Source organism: Leucoraja erinacea, chromosome 28 (assembly GCF_028641065.1).
Source record: "Leucoraja erinacea ecotype New England chromosome 28, Leri_hhj_1, whole genome shotgun sequence".
NCBI lineage: Eukaryota > Metazoa > Chordata > Chondrichthyes > Rajiformes > Rajidae > Leucoraja > Leucoraja erinaceus.
The window spans coordinates 16,197,526-16,214,451 of NC_073404.1; the positions used below are offsets into that span (position 1 = coordinate 16,197,526).

The 16,926-nt window shown below is 38.7% G+C and overlaps 1 protein-coding gene across 4 annotated transcripts in view; it reads left to right on the top strand.

Annotated features, from left to right (window-relative positions):
- Positions 1-16,926, top strand: part of LOC129710693 (serine/arginine repetitive matrix protein 3-like) — a 140,400-nt gene that overhangs the window by 4,646 nt on the left and 118,828 nt on the right. The gene's annotated exons all lie outside the window — the stretch shown is intronic.

The window sequence follows — 16,926 nt, forward strand, 5'->3', positions numbered from 1 at the left end:
TGCAACAACAACAAAAAAAAAAAGCCCAGTTTAATTAATTGCGCTTATTGTGGGTTTCAAAAAAAAAAAATTACGTGATCTTGGACAACGTGAAGGAAAGTGTTAGGTAATGAGCCCACACTGCACCGCCTGTAATCCCCTGCTGCTTTCTCACAGAATGTGATGGTTCCACAGTGAGTGCCACAGATTGCCAATTAAAACCGCTGCAATTAAAGAATCAAGCTAATTAACTCTTGATGCCCTGGCAACTTTGTGATTTATTATATAATTAGATATGAGACTCCAATACGTTAATTTCTCTTCTATCAGGCCTTCTGAACAATGCGTTTATGTCCTCTCCAATTCCATTTCCATTCTATCCCTTTTGGAGTTCTGAATTCTTTAGAATGAGATGCTTATAAATTGATTCCAGGATGAAAAGTGGGGGGATGAAGTAGTTTGTCCACATACCCACAGCACAGGTCGAACACAGTAATTCATTATTTCTAAAATATATTTTCTCAATGTAATATTATTAAACTAAGATAGTAAAATGACAATTATCAGGTTCACTGTGATATGTAATTTCCTGTATACAGCAATGTTCGTGAATGTGAATTTGGTTTCATATTGCAAAGTAAATGGATTTTTCAGACTAATGCATAACTCTGCAGATGTGTTGCTGTAACTAATGTTATTAATGCGATTAATACCGAGTCAAGTCAAGTTTATTCGTCACATACACATACGAGTTGTGCAGTGTTGCACATCTTGTATGTATATGTGACAAATAAACTTGACTTGAATTGACTATTTTCAACATATTTATTGCAATTCTGAATAAATAATATTGCTTATCAGCAATTGGCAACAAATTATCATGGCATAATGTGTAGGAAGGAACTGCAGATGCTGGTTTAAACTGAAGACAGACACAAAAAGCTGGATTAACTCAGCAGGTCAGGCAGTATCTCTGGAGAAAAGGAATAGCTGATGTTTCGGGTCCGGATCTTTCTTCAGACTGAGAATCAGGGGATCTCCAGAGATGCTGAGATGCAGTCTGACCCGCCGAGTTACTCCAGCTTTTTGTGTCTACCATGGCACAAAGTAGGTATAGATTGTATCTACATTCTTTGCTTTATTATTGGTGTCATTCAATTTACATATCGCTTCATTCTAACTTTTGGTTTAATTTAGCAAGTAATATGAATGATTATTTATTTCTTAAGTCTAAGTTTGACAATATTGCAATTCAAACATATTACACTTAAATAACAACTTTGTTTAATGTTAATACCAAATAAACATGCAACAGAGAAACAGGCCCTTTGGCCCATGATGCCCATGGCAGCCATTACAATTAGGTACCTATCTATACAATTCCCATTTATCCACTTGGTGAGTAGTCTTCCCTGCCTCTGTGATTCAAGTGGTCATTTAGATATTTCCAAAATGTTGAGGGCGTTCTTGGCGCCATCATCCCTCTGATGGTGTGTTCTAGACTCCAGTTGCTTGTGGGTGACAAGCTACTTCCTCATTACCCCTCTTACCCCTTACCCTAAACTTAAACATTTAATGGTAGGACTCTTAACAACATTGACGTATAGGGGGGATCTTGGGTCCATTGTCAAGAGCTCATTGAAAGTAGCAACACAAGTCTATACCCTCAAGTTTTAAATATCTCTGCTACAGGGGAAAGTTTCCAACTATCTCCCCTCATTGCCTTTCAAATTGTAAATATCTCCATAAGGTCCCGACTCTGCCACCTCTTATTCGCTTCTAATTATTTTGTATGGCTGATGGATTGCTGTTTAACATCATCCAAAGACATTAGCTCCTGTGAATGCACGTCTTTTAACCCGGGTAGGGAAATCAAGGACCAGAGGACATAATTTAAGGTGAGAGGGGAAATTAATTGATAGGAACCTGATGGGTAACTCTTTCACCCAGCGGGTGATGGGTATATGGAATGAGCAGCTTGACGAGGTAGTTGAGGCAGGTACAATAACAAAATTTAAAAGACACATGCACAGGTACATGGTTAGGAAAGGTTTAGAGGAATATGGGCCAAACACAAACAAATAGGACATCTTGCTTGGCACAGACATGGTGGGATGAAGGGCCTGTTTCCATGCTGTATGACAATGGCTTTTCAGCTATCGGTATTGGGCATTGCAACTCATCACAATCTCATACATCTGAAGGCGATATACAACAGCAAGCAAATAAATGTCTAAGAATACAAAGATTCTCTACTCCAAACAAAGAGTCGTTTTCATGGAAATACTACTCCCCAAATAATTCTGTGCAGCAAGATTCACAGTGTGTGCTTAAAACCAACAATTTAAACTTTTTATATCTGTCTAAAAAGTGAGAGAGCTATAAAACTTGCCAATGTTGTGTAATGCACACAGCTAATCTAGTTCAGGTAGTCCATTAGTTACTGTGAGATGATCAACAATTTTATATAATCTGCTATATTACAGGAATTAAATATGTAGATAGTAATTCAGAGCTAGATCATTGTGAAACGTAGCCCTGGCATTCATTCTGTGCATTTCCTTGTCAACGATGTAATCTGTGATTCAAGAAGGGTTGCGAATTTTGCTTGAGAATATTGGTTTCTTAGTGAATGTTCACATCTGTATCCCCAATATTTCATTAAACTGACAGCCTTTGCAACCAGCCTGGGATGGAGGGAAAGGGTGTGATGCCTTATTGCAAATCCTGATCGTATATCAATACATCATTCATGAGCTACAATTCATTCTTAATGGGCGTAACTGCATGCAAAGCCATTTTTATTTCAAATATATTATACGCCTCCTCTAGTCCAATGTACAGCACTTCAACATATTGAAATATACAGTAGTCTTTCACCTGCAGTGATGTAGTTGGCGAAATACTCATCTTTTTAGTTGTCACACGTTAATGAGGGTATTTATTAAAAAGGATCTTTCATGCACTAATGAATTTACATTGCATTAAAATAGCCATTAATGGATTTTGTTTCATGCAAATGGATTGATAAAAAAAAGGATAATTTAATTCCCATTAAGACACCCTGTCTTAATTTTTCAGGCAGCAGTTGTTGGCTTGTAAATTAATAAATTGACTATCCCACTGAATTTTTGAAAAGCAGCCAGAGGATTTGTGCCATATTTTTTTATGCCATTAAATGCTTCAGTTGGAGAAAACAACTGTGCCTGTTTCTGATTTTTATGTTAAAATTCACTTGAATTTTTAAACCAGCAGAAGTGCCAATGCAACAAGTGAACACCACTGCAGTTGATTGGGATTTTAGGTTGGATGGAAAGGGGAATTACCAATGCTGTATCTGGATATATCTCTATTTGGCTACACGGACTCATGCAACGTTATGTCAAGCTTTTCAAAGCAAATACAGAAAAATAACCATACACACACGTACAGTACACACAAAGGTGTGTACACACATGCAAACACAGCTTCTGTTTGTCCAGCATACCATATGCACATTTGCTCTTACACTAAATTTCACATTCCCCTGTAAATAAATTCAGAAGAGTTGGTAGTCAGAACTTCCAGATTTAAGATCATGAAAGATTCTTGAGCTGGGATGTAAAATTGGTTAACACAATAAGTTGTTACAAGCTGGAATTCACTGCTTGAAAGGGTGGTGGAAACAGATAAAATGAAACTTATTTTTGGATGTACATTTGAAATGAAGAAATGTTTGGAGATACGGTGGATAAGCAAGGGGAGTGGGATCAATTGGATGGTCCTTCCAGAGAAGGCATGAGCACTGAGCTGAATGGCCTGCTCCTGTTGTGTATGATTGACTCATAGGTGCAGAGTCTGTCAACAATTGTTCAATTTTTAACTGTCACCAACTAAAGTTATTACATTATTAAATATTTAAATTATATTCTTTGCTCTGGCAGTATAAATCTTTGAATGAGAACGCTTCTGCTATGTGTGCCATTACCGATAAACAAGTGAGATCATATGCAGTATTGATTGTTGATAATTATGCAAGTATTGTGTGCAGTTCTGGTCACCATTCCAGGAAGGACGTGGATGCTTTGAAGGGAATGCAGAAGAGGTTCACCAGGTTGCAGCCAGAATTAGAGGATATAAGGAGAGGTTGGAAAACTTGGATTGTTTTCCTGGAGAAACAAATGTTAATGGGCAATCAGAAATTTACAACATTAGAGAGGGTGGATCTTAAAAATCTATTTCCCAGAATGGGTATGCTATATGTTAAAGGGCATAGATTTAAGATAAGAAGAGAAAAAATTAAGGTAATTTACTAAGATGTTCTTTACACTGTAGACCATGTGCAGACAGATGTGCATTTTGTATTAGCATATGTTTGGCACAGACATTATGGGCCCAAGTCTTCTCCATGGATTGTCACCTTGTCGTGGTGGAGAAGCTTGTGTGGTCCTGAGATCCTGAGAGTGATGCCGTCTGGAGCTATGCTCCTGGTAGGTAAGGTCGAAGGGGAGGTCTCTGACAAAGAGCAATTCAACCAAGACCTTAACGGTGGAACAGGCGGAGGATGATGGCTGACTTTAGTGGAGGGTCACAACAGCTGGGAAGGCAGATGAAGGCTGCAGCAGAAAAGGGTCGCCGGTCGTCTTGGATTCCATGCCACTGGATTCTGGCCCAGATTTGTCAAGAACCGCGTGGTGGCTGTCTGTGCACCAGTCTCCCCACGTTAAACAAAGATACGCACATGCGCCCTCCATGAGAAGACATTCATACTCGTTTTGAGTGACCGGCGATGATGATGAATTATGCCTACTCGGTATTCTGTAATGAGCCATTAACCTATTTAAAATAAAAAGGTTGGAGAAGACAATAGAAGAATTTACACCTCTCCCATAGAGATCATCAAGGTTTGCTTTGGAAATAATGTGAAATATTGAAGATTTGTTTTAGATAATAATTAATGGGAAAATCAGTTGTCACCAGAAAGGAATATGAACTGATCAAAATAGTAAAATATTCATAATCACCTTCTTGTACTGTTTATTTGAAAGATTTGAATGAAGTTTGTATGTTATTCATACCAAAATAGGCCAGTCCTGAAAAAGTCAGGATAGTAGGAATCAGTCTAAGGTTTTACTGTGGTAGTCCGAATACATTGTGGGAGAGTGTATCTGCTCAGGATACCAGAGGATGATTGATGTCTGTGGAGTTAGTGACTTGAGGAGGGAAATTAAAGGAAGAAATCACAACTTTAGCTTTGGTTAGTTGTCTTGCCTCGGATGCTTCTGTCTATGAATCCAGCAATGGATCAGTTCTAGCATTGATAATATTTATGTTTTTAAACCTAAGGTCTTGTTATTTACCTATTTTGAATCTATTCCATTTTTCATTTAAGCATAAGTGTTCTTAATTGATTTTCCTTTAACTAGTGCACAATCCTGAGTTTCTCTGCAAAGCTTATTGGAACAAGCCTCTTGTACTATTTTTTGCATCCATTATTATAAAAGCATGTCATTTCAAATAGATTTGTTGAAGTTGATTGACCTTGTAGAGAATGTAAAAAAAATAATCTGCTACTTTTGAAAAAGCTATAACCTTGTCACTTAGAACACAATTCTTATTTGGGATGGTTCAATAACTCATATAATTGCTCACATTGATGTATTCTGGCATATGCTGTTTCTATCATTGGACTTGAAGTTTCAAAACTATTTGAGTTGAATCATTAACATTTATTTGTTCTGCTAATTTCAAGGAAATTAATAAAATGAACCTAGCTTTTTATGTAATATACATTTTGAGACCCTGTGATTTGTGCACCTGTTTTGTAATGTTCCTGGACTTCTAATTCACTGCTTCACCCTCAAGGAGAACTTTAGGGTTCATCATTTTGTTTATATCTTTTAATTCAATTTTCACCAAAATGTTAACAGTAAACCCTCTATTAATACGTGCTTAAAACCAAGCTTAGTTCCTACTTGAACAGACTGCAATAATGTTTTAGGACAAGCACCAAATGATAGAAAAGAGGAGAGCACTTCTCCTTGAGGTAGATGTTTGTGAGCTTAACCCCACCAAGTGCTTCAGTAACAAGTCTCAGCTGTCCAGTTATAAATAATTCTATGTACTATTTGGAGAGCAGGTAGGTCCCCCAAATCTCATTGATTATTTGGTTTATGTAATTTCTGTTTAAAAATTGCAATCTCAATTTATTGAACATAATTTGTTAACTGCAAACGTGTTTGCTTATGCTGAATAAGTTATGGTCCATTTTAATTATTCGTAATGATAACTTTGAACTTTTACAAACTCTACAAACTATAGTGTTGTATCTTGTATGCAAAGTAGATTAGTTTATAAATAATCTGTAAATAGTTTTTTAAAGCACTATACTGATTCATATGGTTTAAAATGAAGGGCAAAGATTTATCACACTGAGAGGCTTAGCTAACATAAACAATTATTTGGCTTAGCATTTTTTAAGGCTGTTAGGAAGACCAATGTTTCTGTCAGCACAATATATCCAATACAACAGCTGGAAAGGCATCTTTTGTCACAAACCTATCCACAAAGATAAAGTGTGTGGGAAAGAACTGCAGATGCTGGATTAAATCGAAGGTAGATACAAAATGCTGGAGTAATTCAGCGGGTCAGGCAGCATCTCTGGAGCGAAGGAATGGACGACGTTTCGGGTCGAGACCCTTCTTCAGACTTCTGACATCAGTCTGAAGAAGGGTCGTGACCCAGAAACATCACCCATTTCTTCGCTCCAGAGACGCTGCCTGACCCACTGAATTACTCCAGCATTTTGGGTCTAGCCACAAAGATAAAAAATTGCTTTACACTCCAAAATTGTGTTTTAGATGACTAATGGCATTGCTGAAAGGATCATCATCTGAATGTAAATTTGCGTCCTGACCTGGATTCGGTGAAAAGTTTAATCTCCGAAATATTTGCTCAACAATGTACTATTAGTCGGTTAATTATCGATCCTCCTCAACTTACGCAATAGGCAACTTACATACATTTGCACTTTTGTTAACAATTCTGTACTCAGTCCCTGGTGCAATCAAGGCAGTTTGTAATTTCCACATCACTGTACAAACCACACAACTTTACATCTGTAATTCTTTGCGATTAAACTATTGCAAGACAGCGGGGCGGATACAAGCCAGCAATGGTGGTGGTGCTTACCCAGAGGCCTGCGGGCCCCAGAAAGTGCCCCAACTGCGAGTCGGAACTCAAGCCAGCAATAACAGCATTGCTGATCCAGAAGGCCATGCCCATCAGAATGTGCCCCAGCGCTGAGACAAAACTGAAGTTTACAAGTAACAAGCAAAACACAAATTACTGGAATAACTCATTAGGTCAGGCAGCATCTCTGGAGGATATGAATGTATATTTCCTCCACTGATGCTGTGGCAAGGTTTTGAGTTATTACCAGTTGCTGAGTCACAGCTGGATGCCTCTGAGACAGCGAGCTTTAGCCCAGCCGTATCAACTTGTGGTTTAAGTGAGGAGGGAGAAAAGGATTTGTCGAGCAGGCAGCGAGAATTTCTGCTGGATTCTAATTAATACTCTCAGTGAGTAATTCTGGGCAGGGGATGGAAACAGACACAGCGTTGGTGATTCCAACATAAAAATCTGACTTGCATAAAGGTTCACTGAACATAACCCTTACGTAAGTTGGGGAGTGCCTTATGCACAGCAGTGAACTGTGTAAACTGTGCAGTGACGAACTGCCTTGTGGACCCTTGGTTGGATTATGAGGGACATTTTCTAATGTTTCTAATTTTGTTTAATCTGTTCACCATTCAACTGTTATCTACAATTTTCTGATAATAATTGAAGAGCTACTTCAGGATTAAAGTCTAATAATGGATAGAAATAGGACTGAAGAAGGGTCTCGACCCGAAATGTCATCCATTCCTTCTCTCCAGAGATACTGCCTGTCCGCTGAGTTACTCCAGCTTTTTGTGTCAACTTCAATAGAAGTAGGATTAGCTTTGATTTAATGGCTTAGAAGATATAAAATCATCTACGTAATATTCGACACCGCATGAAAGTAGTTTATATAAGAAGCACATAAATCATTTTTTCAAAAAGCCACCTTTCATTTTTTGAATTGACCCAGGAAGATGGTTTACAAAGAGATTACTATTTTGCAGGAAAGTTCTCTGCATATCTTATACATATTTATAGCAACATCCCATTGGCTTTTTGGCTGTGCCCCTGACTCAGCATGGGCAGCAATCCATATTTTACTGGATTACTATTAGCTTTGTTATATTGTATTGATGTACCACTACAAATTAGATCATCCTGCCTAAAATAAAAAAACTCTGAAATAAATCTGCTTGCATAAGAAATCTTATGACATTGCTGGGTGAAGGTTGTTGGATCAGGTTTAGGTTGGTAACAGCAAAAAAAATCTCAATGTACAGCTATTGGATTTAAAATGACCTCAATTGTGCCAATCTTATGAAAAGCTACACTTCTTGGTTTTATTTTAAGCAGGAAGGTTTAAAGACATAAGAACTAGGAGCAGAGCCAACCACACAACCCCTTGATCCTGCTGTGTCACTCAACAAGATCAAGGCTAACTTGATAAATATCTGACTATCAATGCCCAGGAAAATCTAGGGGCTTAATAGAAACATGGAAAATAGGTGCAGGAATAGGCCATTCGACCCTTCGAGCCAGCAACGCCTTTCAATATGATCATGGCTGATCATACAAAATCAGTACCTCGTTCCTGCTTTTTCCCCCATATCCCTTGATTCCTTTAGCCCCAAGACTTAAATCTAACTCTCTCTTGAAAATATCCAGTGAATTAGCCACCACTTCCTTCTCAGGCAGAGAAATCCACAGATTCACAACACTTTGGGTGAAAAAGGTTTTCCTCATCTCAGTCCTAAATGGCCTACCCCTTATGTGACTGTGACCCTTGGTTCTGGACTTTCCCAACATCGGGAAAAAAATTCCTACATCTAGCCTTCCAATCCTTTAAGAATTTTATATGTTTCTATAAGATCCTCTCTCATCCTTCTAAATACCAGTGAATACAAGTCCAGTCGACCCATTCTTTCGTCATATGTCAGTTCAGCCATCCTGGGAATTAACCTGGTGAACCTACGCTGCACTCCCCTCAATAACAATAACGTCCTTCCTCAAATTATGAGACCAAAACTGCACACCATACTCCAGATGTGGTCTCACCAGGGCCCTGTACAACTGCAGAAGGCCCTCCTTGCTCCTAAACTCAAATCCTCTCGCAATGAAGGTCAACATTCCATTAGCATACTATAGACCTTATTTATCACTCCGTCTATTTGTGTTGCCACTTTCAGGGAGCTATAAACTTGGAACCCAAGTTCCCTCTGTATATCAATGCTGCTAAGGGTTTCGCCAGTAACTGTATACTTTCCTCTTACATTTGACTTCTCAAAGTGCCACACTTCACACTTGCTCTGAGAAAACTCCATCTGCCATTTCTTCAAAACATAAGAGTGCAGAACAATGTGATTGTGTCGGAAGAACTATTCAAACACCTTCCCATCTTTTTCACGTAGCTCAACATGTTTGTCTTCTTTCAGATGTTCGCAATTCCATTTTGAATGCTCATGTTGAATTTTTGTTTCATTACCTTTTCGGGTCATAAAAACGAATTCTATAAAAAAGTGTCTCATCTCACCTCTAAAATTTTTTACTGCTTTAAGAGTATAACCAGGTTGTGAGGCTGAAGAAGGATCCCAGCCCAAAACGTCACCTATGTGTGTTCTCCAAATATGCTGCCTGATCCTCTGGGTTACTTCAGCACTTTGTTTCTTTTTGTTTGTTGCATAACTATCATTTGGCATAACATCTTTTCTACATCCTCTCTGAGACTTTGATTCAACACTAACGTATTGCTATAGATGAGGCCTAACCAGTGTCATAGATTCATATAGCCCCTCAGTCCAATGGATCCATGGCAATTGAGTTGGCATTTTGGGGTAATTCCTTTGGCCTGTGTTTGCCCCCATGTCCCTTTAAACCCTTCCTATCAATATACAGTAACTGTCCAGATCTGTCCAATCTATCCAAAATGGCTTTTGTCAATCATAATTTGATCAGCTTCTATAGCTTGCATTGGCAGCTTGTTCCAATTATGGACTATCCTCTGAATAACAATCTTGCCCTTGAGGTCCCTCTCCAGTTTCCCTCCTTTCATCGCATGCCTATGCACTCTTGTTTTAGAACACCAGAGCACTGGGAAAACGACTGTGAGTATTCATTATGTCCATGCCCCTCTTGATTTTGTATACTTCAATAAGATCAGCCCTCCTCCCCCTATGCTCCAAAGAAAAAACTAAGACTAGGTCAGCAACATTGATGTCCACAGACAAATTCAGATCACTTCAAGTGACTCCCAATCTGCAAAGGAAATCTAATACCAGTCTCTAATGCTGGCGACTCATAGAGCTTCTGTGATAAAAGGAATGTCCTTCCTTTTCAACTCAATGTTTTCTATTTATTATTGTAATAATGCTGCAAATAAATCTCACGCCTGTCACTAAAATACTCAAATAACTCACAATCGAGAATCATCTGTCTTATATTCCCAGACTGATGCATACACATTAGAATTGGTTTCACATGCTCATGAATAAATGTTTTTTTTTAATGGAATGAATATCTCTTACTTTTTCAACTTAGAATAGTAACACTTTTGCCAAATACTTCCTGTGGTAAAATGGTCAAACAAACCACAAAGCATGTAAAGAAGAATGCTTGTCTATTTTCCTATCGAGATAGAGAAATAGGACAAATATATTAATATACAGTATGCAAGCAGACAGTGAGTGAATGTAGGGACATTGGTAGCATAGGAAATTAGAAATTTGGAAACAAATAGAGATGTAAATATGGGTTTGCTTTAAGCTACTGTTCAATGAGGAACCTAAATATGATTTGCTCTTGATTAATCTTTCATCTTTCTAATTTTACATCTGCTGCTTAAACCCAAATTTACATCTCTAATTGCTAGGGTCCAATGGCAGAGTGGTTGTGACTTGATTGGCATCCAAAGCTCTGGGCTCCATCTGTGTGGAGTTCCTCGCTCTCCCACTGACCACGTGGCTTTCCTCCGGGTGCTCCGGTTTCCTCCCACATCACAAAGACATGCGGATTTGTAGGTTAATTGGCTTCTGTAAAATTGCCCATATTGGGTATAGAGAGTGGGCGAGAAAGGGAAATAACATTGAATTAGTGTGAACAGGTGATCTATGGTCAGTGATGACTCAGTGGGCTGAAAGGCCTGTTTCCACATTGAATCTCTAAACTAAACCAAACTAAATATTCTGAGGAGTAGACCTTCGTAGCAATACCATAAAAGGATCACTTATGTGATATTATTAAAGCTGTCTCTTTCACAAGTGCTGCCTTATAGCTACAGTATCCTGTATGACCCTAAGCCATCTAGATCACCTTTACAATTGAGACTAATTTGAATTTTCTAGTAGCAGGAGGTCCTAACATTGGAAGAGATGGAAAAGAAATCATCAAAGCAGATCCACCTTCAGCTTTTCCACCCAAGCTCTCGGATTAGTAGCCAAAGATTCAGATATTGGTCCAGATCTTATTTTAATAATAAGAGTGCAGGTAAATTTGACAGGAATTTCTGTTGTCCCAATATCCATGATTAAATATGCTGTCAGAGGTGAGTGGTCCTTCACAAAATGTGCTACTCAGTCCTTGCCAACAGAGTCAGCAGTTTACTGACGCCAACTTAGAACACTAAATCATTAGCTATACACTAAAGCCAGCTTAGACAGTTAGGGTCGCCACATCCTAGAGTGAATTTTTAGCAATATTATGTGGAAATCCTGCTACCTAGAAAAATAATGTTATAATTGGAGTGTCTCATTTTTCACTCAATAGAAATGAAATATTTAACATTTTAGTAAAGTAAAAGTCAAAACTATTTTTCTGTCACTTTTATTTTTCTCCTATTATTCCATCTGTGTTTCACGATCTTTATTTTGCTTCTTATAGATAATTAAAAATCACATTTATTTCCTTTTCTTAAATGCCTAATCAGTTTTTTTTCACTATGATTCTTTTTGAAGACCTTCACACAGTCAATAGAGGGCATTAAAGTGAAGCAGGCATCAAATTAGTGGCAATCTGCTGACATAGTCAACAAGAATGCTTGAGCTGTGTTAGTGAGGTGAATCGCAAGTGTCTTTCCTGCAGCAATTGAAGGCAAAATCCAGGTCACCAGGTGATTAATTGGGAAAGAGTATATACAAATGCCAAAGAAAGCGAGGAACACAGAACAATTAAATGTACAAATGCTGAAGCAACTCAGCGGGACAGTACCTTTGAGAGAAGAGAAGTTCTGGAGAGAAGGAATGGGTGACAATTCGGGTCGAGACCCATCTTCACCGATTCCTTCTCTCCAGAGATGCTGCCTGTCCCACTGAGTTCCTCCGGCATTTTGTGTCTATCGTCGATTTAAACCAGCATCTGCAGTTCTTTCCTACACAAATGAAATGTACAGAGCACAGAAACAGGCCCCAAAGTCGTTGCCAAATATGATGCCAAGATAAACTAATCTCATTTGCCTGCACAAGATTCATATCCTTCCATTCCCAACATATCCATGTGCCTATCCAAAAGCCTCTTAAATGCCACCATCCTATCTGCCTCTCCCACCACCCCTGGCAGCATGTTCCAGGTACCCATCACCCTTTGTGTAATAAAAAAACTTGCCAACTAATTTCCTTAAACTTTGCCCCTCTCACCTTTAAACTACGCCCTCCAATTTCCGACATTTCCACCCTGGGATAAAGGTACTGACTTCTACCTTATCCATGCCTCTCATAATTTTATACACTTCTGCCAGGTCTCCCCTCAACTTCCAGAATTCCAGAGAAAACAATCCAGAATTGTCCAACCTTTCCTTGTAGATAATACCACCTAATCCAGAAATGTTTCACACTATTCTGATCTTCACAAGCTTGTGGTTTGCAATTTTAGAAGTCAATTTACTTTGAGTATTTAGTAATTTCCCAAATAGAGTCATACAGTGTGGAAATAGGCTCTTCGGCTCAACTTGCCCACACTGACCAACACGTCCCATCTACACTAGTCCCACGCCTGCCTGGAGCCTATATCCCTCTAAACGTGTCCTGAACCTGTACCTGAATTGAATATATGATTTGAAGCACCTGATAAAGTGAGAATAAATCTTTAATGCTATGAATCTGCAATATTAAGACCTAATAAAATTAGGTTCTGCCTGCTGATAATAAAAACTCCTTTTTCCACTTTGATTCAAGACTTTGCTTCATGTTCCATCCAGAATTGAATAGCATAATGCAGCATGAAATAGCTGCCTGTCAGCTGCCGTTTACCAACCAAATTGCAGGCTGTTGCTTCCAGATTAAATTGTGGATGCTCAGAAATGATTGCCTTAATTATATGTTTCTATTAATAAATAACCAGTTTTGCCCAGTCATATTGGAAGTATGGTGATTTTCAATCCGATAAAAAGGAATCTTTTTAAAGTACATCCCACAGGGCAGCGTTTCAAAAAATGACAGGAGGGAATAAAAAATAGTTACATCTAAAATGTGCACTATTTTAGCATCATTTGCTAACTCACTCTTCAGACAATGGCAGTGAATGACAGGCGTTCAAAATATGATTGCTGCTATAACACAAGGCTGTAATAAATCAAAGCCAAAACCATCCACTCTCCAAGCCTTGTAGACATCTTCTTATACTGTCTGCAACAACCTGTACCATTAAACTGATTATTCAGTCAATTATTTCTTTGGAATTTGTGGAAACTTTCTAAACACAAACTTCTTGTTGCTTTTGATATACATTAAGTCCTCATACATGTGAAGGATAAGAGCATACATGCGGATAACAAAAAAAGCTGCAGATACCACTCAGATTGCAGGCAATGTCACTGAGGCTGCAATGACATGCTGCTGACAACTCTTCAATAAATATAATAGGTTCTATGTTTGTTTCAGCTTTTAGGTTTCTGCTTCATCTTGTATGTAAACCTATCCTCATTCCTAACCCCTGATATCCGTGATCCCAACCATGGATCCAAACACATTCCAGCCGACACTCAGAGTCCTGGCTCCTCCCACATTCCCAGCCTAATAACCTACCAAATCTATATGAGGCACTGCATCAAGAACGCAGCATCCATCATCAAGGAACCCCACCATCCGGGCCATGCTCTCTACTGGCTGCTACCGTCAGGTAGGAAGTACTGAAGCCTGAAGTTCCACACTTCCGGAACATCAGGTTTTTGATCCGACCAGCAACTCCAATCCTACCTCAGCAACAGAACACTAAATGTGTATTTTCTAAATGTATTTTAGCATCAATGTCTTGTTTTTGTTTTGAATAGTCTTTTTCTTTTTACTGTCTTGTAGAATTTGTGTTATTGTTTTAAATGTATGTGTATTTTATGTTTTTCCCTATTGCTTGAGTCAATCTACCTGTGATGCTGGGGCAAGCAAGGTTGTCATTGTAGCTGTACTGCACTGTGCTTGTACATGTGACAATAAATTCCACTTGACTTGCATTCACTTAATCTCCAGTGTCCCAGACTCCGGCCTCAATCTTGTTGAGTATGCCAAAGGTAAGTCAGTAAGTAAGGAGGGCGCAGTGTGTTGCAACAGTGACTGTACTTTAAAAGCATATTGGGACATCCAAAGTTTGTGACATGATAGATAACTGTCATTCTTTTAGAGACATGCTGATGTATTGAAATAGGTTAGCTGACAAGAGGCTAATGTGGAATATAAAAACTATTGATGGGCTGAATAGAGCTTTCAGTACTAAACCTATTTATAACTTCATGGGGAAGTTGTTGAGAATAATTGCAAGAAATTAATCTTGTTGAATGATGATGTTGGCTGTACTTTTTTCTTTCTAGTTTTTTTCCCATTCTCCCACACAGTTATAGCTTGCCTTCCTCTGCCAAACAGCACCAATTGTTGTGATATTCTGCTATGACAATAAAGGATCTATCTATCTATGTAGTGGATCAGGTTTAGACAAACACTTACAACATTCTGCCTGGGATCAGTACATGACCAACAGGACCAGAAACCCTGGCTGAACTGCTCGCTACCTTCAGAGATGCTTGTGCCATCTGCTGTCTCAACTATGACCAGATCTACCAAGAGATTTTGATCCATATTAGTATATTGCCATATACACCAGAGTGCAATGAAATTCCTTGCTTGCATGAAGCTCAGAGAGTAAACAGTACATTGGGTACAATGAATACAACTGATGATACAATTAATGAGAAACAAATCAGAAGTATTGCAAAAAAAAAGAAAAGAAAGTGGAATAATGGAATAATCAATTGAGATTGAGTTAAGGGAGTATTTTGCAGCACCTCGGCGAAGGGGGCATGAAATAAGTTATTGGATCAGGAGTCTGGTAGAAGTGTGGAAGAAGTGTTTTTTAAGTCAGGATGTTTAGATTTTCAACCTAATGCATCTTCTCCCAGTGTATAGAACAGAGAAAAGGAAATGGCCAGGGTAGCAGGCATATTTGGCGATACTTCTAGCTCTGCTGATGCAAAGACTTGTTGTCTGTATGTTCAGATGGTCAAGAGCAGAGCGAATGCTGTACCAGACTGAGATGCATTCCGTCTTTCTATATTGCATCTGCAGAAAGTCAAGTAAATCCTTGTGGACATGCCAAAGCTTCTCAAACAGCAAAGAAAGTAAACATGCTGATGTGATGAGTTGATCACCGTTTCACCTTTGAAGGTACCAGATCATGCCGGTGATATGGATGCCAAGGAACTGGACATTGTCAACCTTCCTGACATAGATGTTTTTATTGTCAAGGAGATCCAGAGCTGAATATAGTGCAAGGAAGATGCATCCTCGTGAACATTGCATAATGATTATTACTACCTTAAACAACTAGTTACCCAGAAACCTGGACTAATGATCCAAAGGCATGAGTTCAAGTCCCACCACGGCAGTTAGGGCATTCAAACTCAGTTAATTAAATAAAAACGAATTAAAAAGAGAGATAGACACAAAACGTTGGATTATCTCAGCGGGTCAGGCAGCATCTATGGAGAGAGTAGGAATGGGTAACATTTTGGGTCAAGACCCTTCTTCAGACTGATTATTAAAATCACAAATTAAAAAGGGAGTATATGTTTATTACCATGCTGCAACTTAATAGTTGTGAAAACCCATCAAGTTCTCTCAGATATCTCATTTGCTACCGCTGCTTGCCTCGACTGTCAGTGTTACAGCAATGTGGTTTTAATTGCGGTTGCTCTCTGAAATGATCTGGATGAGGACATGGATGCAGTGCTTGAAGTTCAATCACCAAGGTGATGGTTGACACAGTTGTTAAGTAGGTGATTCATTATTAGTATCACCTTGTCAAGGCAATAAATACCGACCTTGTTGACAATGCCTTCATCATGAATGAATAAAAATACAAATTCAAGAGAAAATTGAATAAATTAGAGATCTTTCCCTTCCTTTATTTTAAGGACATGTGGCTCAGCTTCAATTGGCAATTTGTCATGGCCTTTTACAGTGGTAGAAATTTACTTGGTATGGATGGGGGCGGGTGAAATTGTGCTAGACAGTCAGAAATTAACATGAATGGAGAACTGACAAGCAGCACTGTTCTGTTCAATTAGGGGCTAAAATGTATTGTTTAAAAAGGACCAGACTATTGTAATATACAATTAAACCATGTTCCTTAATTCTGAATCATGCAGCACACTACGTTTGTGCTATGTGCTCAACACAATGAGCAGAGTCGAGCAAGCATGAGGATCTGTCATCAGACAATCTGCATGCTTAAAGATAGACACAAAACGCTGTAGTAAGTCAGCGTGCCAGGCAGCACCTCTTGAAAGAAGGAATGGGTGATGTTTTAGGCGGCGACCCTTCTTCAGACTGAGAG